Genomic DNA, 9,521 nt, shown 5'->3' on the forward strand with positions numbered 1-9,521 from the left:
TACTGGATGTCAGCTAAGTAGAGTCTAATGGTATTGTGTGACAATGCCAACTGTGTGTGGCGGCATGATATGAAGGCCAGGATGTGATGGAGATCTCCTGGTATTGCTCTGGGGTTTGAGGCTAGTAACCTGTCAGAGACCTCCCTGGCTGTACGGTAGGCCTTCAGGGTGTTGTGAGATAATGATAGATTAATAAGGCAGGTAGCGTCGTGAAGGTGTTATTTGAATACGAGGTTAGCTACAACCAATGTGGGATAAGAGACATGGTCGGGTCGGTTCCAGGTTCCATGCGAAAAGAATGACGCAAAGTTAACGGGTAGTCAGGGCCGTCTTTAAGGCAGGGCAAAAGGGGCAGCTGCCCTGGGCCCTGTCATTGTTGTGGGGCCCAAAGCAGCTGCTTCATACTTGCTAACTATCCCAGTTTAAATTCCATTGTCCCTTGAAGTTTTAGTCCCTTGCTGTGTCCCAATATCTGTGTGAAGTGCTGCTACTAAGGCTGCCCAGCTCTGCCCTATTGTTGTGTACAGATGACTCACCTGCAGACCCTGTGTTTACGTGTAAATAACCGGCATTCATATGTAAATAGCGGTTGCATTTCTAAGTAAATAGCTGCGGTCGGTGGCATTGATATGTAAATAAAGGCAGCATTCATATGTATATCATGCTCTCCTGCATTGAGCAGATGTGCTGTAACCTCTAGCAACTAATTAGGGAGCCATAATGTGTGCTGTAACCTCTAGCAACCAGTCAGTAAGCAGTAATGATATGCTGTACCTGGACTGGGACAGAAATTTGGCCCTGGACTTCATCCCACTTACATTTTAAGTGTCCCATTAGCACTGCCTTACATCAGAGTGTCCCATTACCAGCTCCCTTACATCAGAGTGTCCCATTACCAGCTCCCTTACATCAGAGTGTCCCATTACCAGCTCCCTTACATCAGAGTGTCCCATTACCAGCCCCCTTACATCAGAGTGTCCCATTACCAGCTCCCTTACATCAGAGTGTCCCGTCACCAGCCCCCTTACATCAGAGTGTCCCATCACCACCCCCTTACATCAGAGTGTCCCATCACCAGCCCCCTTACATCAGAGTGTCCCATTACCAGCCCCCTTACATCAGAGTGTCCCATTACCAGCTCCCTTACATCAGAGTGTCCCATCAGCACCCCCTTACATCAGAGTGTCCCATCACCAGCCCCCTTACATTAGAGAGTCCCATCAGCAGCCCCCTTACATCTGAGCGGCCCACTAAGCCATCGGCCCACCGGGAAACTCCCGGTTGTCCCAATGGCCAGTACATGCCTGTGCTGTACTGTAACTGCTGGCAACCAATCACAATTTCTGCCTGATCTGATACAATAAATATCAGCTAGACTTAAAATCAGTTTACTGTATGTCTCAGAGCAGGTGGAGAGTGAAATTGCATAGGGGGGGGCCCCAAGAAAATTTTTGCCCAGGGTCCAATCAGTATTAAAGACAGCTCTGCGGGTAGTGCGTCGACCAGATTATTGCGTTTGTCTGGGATGTAGACGCGGAGGACATTAGATTGGTGCTGTGGGGATAGTGGCACCAGCCTGCGCAGGAAGGCCACGATGGCAGGCTACTTGGACCTGCTTTATTTATAATACTGGCTGTGGCTTGGTTGTCTGTGGCGAACGTCACTGTTTGTCCTGCCCAGTTGCTGCACCAGACTTGAGCTGCTGCAACAATGGGGTAAAGGTCGAACAAAGAGGAGGACTAACTGAACCCGGGAATCAAGAGGATTTCTGACGGCCATGGCCCTGTGAACCCAAGATGGCCAAAAATGGAGGCGAGGACCCGTGGAGGGTGTAGCGTCCATAACTACCTGGAGGTGAAGAGGGAGATGCTGACGGAATGAACATTGGCATGCCATTCCAGTTCCTGAGAAATTCGTCTCCCATGGGCAGATCCGCTATACCTGGCACATCAAACTTAAGGATTTAGTCACGGTCTTGTACCTGGGAGAGAAACACTAAGCCCTTGTACACACGATCGGAGATTCCGACAACCAAATCCGTCGGGGTTATTCCGAAAGAGGTCCGGAAGTGATGTTGCATACACACGGTCGGACTAAGTTGTCGGAAAATCCGATTGTACATAACGTGATGACGTTATTTCGTTACAACGGGACTACGTTCAGGCTAGTAGCCAATAGCTTTGGTCTAGGAATTTGATCTGAGCATGCGTGGCACTTTGTCCCTCGGAGTAGGCTACACATGATCGGAGTATGTCCGATCGGAGCATTTTGTCTGAAAATTTTACCGGCAAGTTGGAAAAATTGGTCCGTCGGATATTCGGACGGAAAGAGTCCGATGCATACCACACACAGTCGGAATATCCGACAAAACGGTCCGATAGGAAACATTCCGACGGAATCTCCGACCGTGTGTACAAGGGCTAAAAGGTGGGGAGATAAAGGATCACCTTGAGTCTGGCTGCTGCCTTGGCTGAAAATGAGCGGTGATAGTCAAAGAATGAGCACCCTGCGTACCTGTGACCCAGATCCAATGCTGCATGCAGATACGGGTCCAGTTTTACCCTCCTGTTGGGGTTGCCCTGCATAGGACGTCTCTGACTGTCCCCAAGGCGAACACCAACTCTGTGACAGTGAGCAATAAGCATCTATTGATTGCTTTGTGCAAAAGTTATAGCGTCTACAAAATAGGGGATAGATTTATGGCATTTTTATTATTATTATTTTTTTTTATTAGTAATGGTGGCGATCTGCGATTTTTATCGTGACTGCGACATTGTGGCGAACACATCGGACACTTTTGACACTATTTTGGGACCATTGACACAGCGATCAGTGCTATAAATACGCATTGATTACTGTGCAAACGACACTGGCAGGGGAGGGGTTAACACTAGGGGGCGATCAAGGGGTTAAGCGTGTCCTAGGGAGTGATTCTTACTGTGGTGGGGGGGAGGGGGGCGGTTACCTAGGACATGACAGTGATCTCTGCTCCCGATGACAGGGAATAGTAGATCTCTGTCATGACACAAGGCAGAACAGGGAAATGCCTTGTTTACAAAGCCATCTCCCCGTGCCACCTCTCCATACCGCAATTGCGGGCCGCTGGCGAACATCGAGTTACCAGGAACCACAGGCATGCATCCTCAGCGGGCGCACGCCTCAAAGGCGCCCATTTGCCTGCCTGTGACATTCCATCAACGTACATCTGGGTGCGGTGGTCGGCAAGCGGTTAAAGGAATATTTCATTTTTATTGTTTCACTTTAAGCATTATTAAAATCACTTTTTATGGCAAAACAATGCATATAAGCCTCTAAAATTAGCACTTGTATAACAGTGTAAATTTCCTGTCCCCTCAAAATAACTCAACACACAGCCATTCATGTCTAAACCGCTGGCAAAAAAGTCAGTACACCCCTAAGTGAAAATCCCCAAATTGGGCCCCAATTAGCCATTTTCCCTCCCCCAGGTGTCATGTGACTCGTTAGTGTTACAAGGTCTCAGGTGTGAATGGGGAGCAGGTGGGTTAAATTTGGTGTTATCGCTCTCACTCTCTCATACCGGTCACTGGAAGTTCAACATGGCACCTCATGGCAAAGAACTCTCTGAGGATCTGAAGATAAGAATTGTCGCTCTGCATAAAGATGGCCTAGACTATAAGAAGATTGCCAAGACCCTGAAACTGAGCTGCAGCACGGTGGCCAAGACCATACAGCGGTATAACAGGACAGGTTCCCCTCAGAACAGGCCTCGCCATGGTCCACCAAAGAAGTTGAGGTCACGTGCTCAGCGTCATATCCAGAGGTTGTCTTTGGGAAATAGATGTATGAGTGCTGCCAGCATTGCTGCAGAGGTTGTAGGGGTGGGGGGGGGGGGGGGTCAGCCTGTCAGTGCTCAGACCATACGCCGCACACTGCATCAAATTGGTCTGCATGGCTGTCGTCCCAGAAGGAAGCCTCTTCTAAAGATGATGCACAAGAAAGACCACAAACAGTTTGCTGAAGACAAGCAGACTAAGGAGATGGATTACTGGAACCATGTCCTGTGCTCTGATGAGACCAAGATAAAGGTATTTGGTGTCAGATGGTGTCAGGCGTGTGTGGGGGCAACCAGGTGAGGAGGACAAAGACAAGTGTGTCTTGTCTACAATACAGAATTTACAAACAATCCTTCCAGGGTGTGGATAATCTTAGCACAGATAAGAATGTATATATGTGTGTACGGTGTGGATAATCATGATATGGATACAAAGTAAATCATCTCCATCCTTACCCCTCATATCCTCAGCAATTATAATTTGTAGTTACAATAAGTCACCTGACATTCAAAACTGAAACTAAATTCTGCAGAAAAGCTTTCACATTCTCTGAATACACAAAGAATCTCACCGCACCCCTTCCATTTCCCTCCAGGATGGGAGACGGCAAGTACCAGCACCCTGTGGCCCTACACTGGGATCAGGGGCCAGAAAAGCTGAAACCTCTAAAGAATAAACTGCAGCTGTATTTCGGGAGTAGGAGCAAATCAGACGGAGGAGAGTGTGAGATCCGAGACACCGACTGCACCCGAGGATACATCCTCATACACTTCAAGGAGGAGAAAGGTAGGTACTGGGGAAGGGGGGATCGGGGTTCTCATATACTACAAGAGGACTGGAGGGGATCCTCATACACTACAAGGAGGAGGGAGGTAAGTACTGAGGACTGGAGGGGATCCTCATACCCTACAAGGAGGAGGGAGGTAAGTACTGAGGACTGGAGGGGGATCCTCATACACTACAAGGAGGAGGAAGGTAAGTACTGAGGACTGGAGGGGATCCTCATACACTACAAGGAGGAGGGAGGTAAGTACTGAGGACTGGAGGGGGGATCCTCATACACTACAAGGAGGAGGGAGGTAAGTACTGAGGACTGGAGGGGATCGTCATACACTACAAGGAGGAGGGAGGTAAGTTCTGAGGACTGGAGGGGGATCCTCATACATTACAAGGAGGAGGGAGGTAAGTACTGAGGAATGGAGGGAGATCCTCATACACTACAAGGAGGAGACAGGTAAGTACTGAGGACTGGAGGGGATCCTCATACACTACAAGGAAGAGACAGGTAAGTACTGAGGACTGGAGGGGATCCTCATACACTACAAGGAAGAGACAGGTAAGTACTGAGGACAGGAGGGGGATCCTCATATACTAGAAGGAGGAGGGAGGTAAGTACTGAGGACTGGAGGGGGATCCTCATACACCACAAGGAGGAGGGAGGTAAGTACTGAGGACTGGAGGGGATCCTCATACATTACAAGGAGGAGAGAGGTAAGTACTGAGGACTAGAACGGGATCATACTGAAGCAGAGCATGATCCCCTCCCTTCAGAGACTGGACCGCAGGGCAGTATTCCAACATGATAACCACCCCAAACACACCTCCAACACCACCACTGCCTTGCTAAAGAAGCTGAGGGTAAAGGTGATGGACTGGCCAAGCATGTCTCCAGACCTAAACCCTATTGATCATCTGTGGGACGTCCTCAGAGGGAATGTGGAGGAGGGGAGGGTCTCCAACATCCACCAGCTCTGTGATGTCATCATGGGGGAGGGGAAGAGGACTCCAGTGGAGACCTGTGAAGCTCTGGTGACCTCCATGCCCAAGAGGGTGAAGGCAGTGCTGGAAAATAATGGCGACCACACAAAATATTGACACTTTGGGCCCAATTTGGACATTTTCACTTAGGGGTGTACTGACTTTTGTTGCCAGCGCTTTAGACATTAATGGCTGTGTGTTGAGTTATTTTGAGGGGACAGGAAATTTACACTGTTATACAAGCTGTACACTCACTACTTTACATTGTAGACAAGTGTCATTTCTTCAGTGTTGTCACATGAAAAAGAGAGAAGAAAAGATTTACACAAATGTGAGTGAGGGGTGTACTTACTTTTGTGAGATACTGTGTATAAAGTGCTAGTAACCACACCAGGAAATGACAAGAATAATATCCTTTTATATCATTTTTTATGACGGATCATATTAATGAACAGGCACTAAGCTTTTGGTTTGTCACTATTGTGGCAACCGACACATTTTATATCATTGACAGCGCCATTCCCCCTCCCCCGCTTCTTCTCTTTATGAATTTGCTACAACTAGGTGGGGTGCGGTGCTTTAACCCTTTCATGACTAAGCCTATTTTTGACATTTGGTGTTTACAAGTTAAAATCCATATTTCTTGCTAGAAAATGACTTGGAACCCCCAAACATTACATATATTTTTTTAGCAGAGACTCTCTAGAGAATAAAACGGCGATTGTTGCAATATTTTATGTCACACGGTATTTGTGCAGCCGTGTTTTAAACGCAACTTTTTGCAAATAGGGACACTTTCATGAATTTAAAAAAAAAAAAACAAACAGTAAAATTAGCTAATTTTTTTTTCATAGTGTGAAAGATAATGTTACAACGAGTAAAGAGATACCAAACATGTCACACTTTATAATCGCACACACTTGTGGAATGACGAGAAACTACGATACCTAAAAATCTCAATAGGCGACACTTTAAAAAAAAAAAATCCGGTTACCAGGTTAGAGCTACAGAGGAAGTCTAGTGCTAGAATTATTGCTCTCGCTCTGACGATCGCGGTGATACCTCACATGTGTGATTTGAACACCGTTTACATACGCGGGCTCGACTTCTGTATGCGTTTTCTTTTCTGCGCGAGCTCGTGGGGACGGGGGGCGATTTAAAATTTTTTTTTTTACTTATTTATTTTAAAATTAATAAATTGTTTTTTAAAAAAAAAGTTTTGATCACTTTTATTGCTATCAGAAGGAATGTAAACATCCCTTGTGACAGTAAAAGGTGGTGACAGGTCCTCTTTATGGAGGGATCGGAGGGGGGGGGGGGGTCTAAAAGACCTCCAATCCCTCCTTTACACTTCAAAGTATTGAGATCGCCGTTTTCGGTGATTCTGAATAGTGTATATATTTTTAAATTCGGCGCCATTGGCAGCCGAGTAAACAGGAAGTGACGTCATGACGTCGCTTCCGTGTTTACAATTAGGAGACTGGAATGAAGCCGTAAGTCCCTCCCTAGCCGCTGGAAGCGCCGGATTGTATAACCCCCGGAAGCCCATCATCCCGGTATAACCCCCGGAAGGCCATCATCCCGGTATAACCCCCGGAAGGCCATCATCCTGGTATAACCCCCAGAAGCCCATCATCCCGGTATAACCCCCGGAAGCCCATCATCCCGGTATAACCCCCGGAAGCCCATCATCCCGGTATAACCCCCGGAAGCCCATCATCCCGGTATAACCCCCGGAAGCCCATCATCCCGGTATAACCCCCGGAAGCCCATCATCCCGGTATAACCCCTGGAAGCCCATCATCCCGGTATAACCCCCGGAAGCCCATCATCCCGGTATAAACCCCGGAAGCCCATCATCCCGGTATAACCCCCCGGAAGCCCATCATCCCGGTATGACCCCCAGAAGGCCATCATCCCGGTATAACCCCCGGAAGCCCATCATCCCGGTATAACCCCCGGAAGCCCATCATCCCGGTATAACCCCCGGAAGCCCATCATCCCGGTATAACCCCCGGAAGCCCATCATCCCAGTATAACCCCCAGAAGGCCATCATCCCGGTATAACCCCCGGAAGCCCATCATCCCGGTATAACCCCCAGAAGCCCATCATCTCTGTATAATCCCCGGAAGCCCATCATCCCGGTATATAACCTCCAGAAGCCCATCATCTCGGTATAACCCCCAGAAGCCCATCATCCCGGTATAACCCCCGGAAGCCCATCATCCCGGTATAACCCCCGGAAGGCCATCTTCCCGGTATAACCCCTGGAAGGCCATCATCCCGGTATAACCCCCGGAAGCCCATCATCCCGGTATAAACCCCGGAAGCCCATCATCCCGGTATAACCCCCGGAAGCCCATCATCCCGGTATAACCCCCAGAAGGCCATCATCCCGGTATAACCCCCGGAAGCCCATCATCCCGGTATAACCCACGGAAGCCCATCATCCCGGTATAACCCCCGGAAGCCCATCATCCCGGTATAACCCCCGGAAGCCCATCATCCCGGTATAACCCCCGGAAGCCTATCATCCCGGTATAACCCCCAGAAGGCCATCATCCCGGTATAACCCCCGGAAGCCCATCATCCCGGTATAACCCCCAGAAGCCCATCATCTCTGTATAATCCCCGGAAGCCCATCTTTCCGGTATATAACCTCCAGAAGCCCATCATCCTGGTATAACCCCCAGAAGCCCATCATCCCAGTATATAACCCCCAGAAGCCCATCATCCCGGTATAACCCCCAGAAGTCCATCATCCCGGTATAACCCCCGGAAGCCCATCATCCCGGTATAACCCCCAGAAGCCTAGTACGCACATCTGCGTACGCTCGGCGGGAAGGGGATAATCATGTGCTTAAAAAAAAAAAAGCATGAATATCCTTGGGGCTGGCACCCTGCATGTAGAGTAGGGGGCCGGGCACATTGATTAACCACTTGCCGCCCGCCCTATAGGGAATTGACGGCGGCAAAGTGGTTTCATAATCCTAACCGGACGTCATATGACGTGATTAGGATTATGAGCCGCTGCGCGCCCCCGGGGGCGCGCATCGTGGCGATCGTTGTTGCGGGGTGTCAGTCTGACACCCGGCAACTACGATCTCGGTAAAGAGTCTCCGACGGAGACTCTTTACCATGTGATCAGCCGTGTCCAATCACGGCTGATCACAGTGTAAATGGGAAGAGCCAGTGATCGGCTTTCCCTCACTCGCGTCTGTCAGACGCGAGTAGAGGAGAGCCGATCGGCTGCTCCTCTGACGGGGGGGGTCTGTGCTGATCGATTATCAGCACAGCCCCCCCGAGGATGCCCACACTGGACCACCAGGGACACCACTAGACCACCAGGGAAAAGGTAATAAAATCCATAATCCTCCCTAGACCACCAGGGATGCCAGTCAGCACAATGGGTGCCAATCAGTGCCCATAATGGATGCCAATCAGTGCCCACAATGGGCACCACTGATTGGCATGCATTATTGTTTGGCACTGATTGGCATCCATTACTATAACACCGATGCCGCCTATGAGTGCCCACCTGTGCCGCCTATGAGTGCCCACCTGTGCCGCTTGAGTGCCCACCTGTGCCGCCTATGAGTGCCCACCTGTGCCGCCTATGAGTGCCCACCTGTGCCGCCTATCTATGCCCACCTGTGCCGCCTATCCATGCCCATCCGTGCCGCCCATCCGTGCCGCCCATCCGTGCCAGCTATCAGTGCCAATTTGTGCCACCTATCAGTGTCCGTCCGTGTTGCCCATCCGTGTCGCCCATCCGTGTCGCCCATCCGTGACGCCCATCAGTGCCGCCTATCAGTGCCACTTCATTGGTGCCACATTGGTGCCCATCAGTGCCACCTTATCAGTGCCCATCAGTGTAGCCCCATCAGTGCCCATCAGTGAAGGAGAAAACGTACTTATTTACAAAGTTTTGAAACTGAAACAAAAAA

Source organism: Lithobates pipiens, unplaced genomic scaffold, assembly GCF_037356315.1.
Source record: "Lithobates pipiens isolate NorthernLeopardFrog02 unplaced genomic scaffold, aLitPip1_a1.2 Scaffold_22, whole genome shotgun sequence".
In the NCBI taxonomy this organism is placed as follows: Eukaryota; Metazoa; Chordata; class Amphibia; order Anura; family Ranidae; genus Lithobates; species Lithobates pipiens.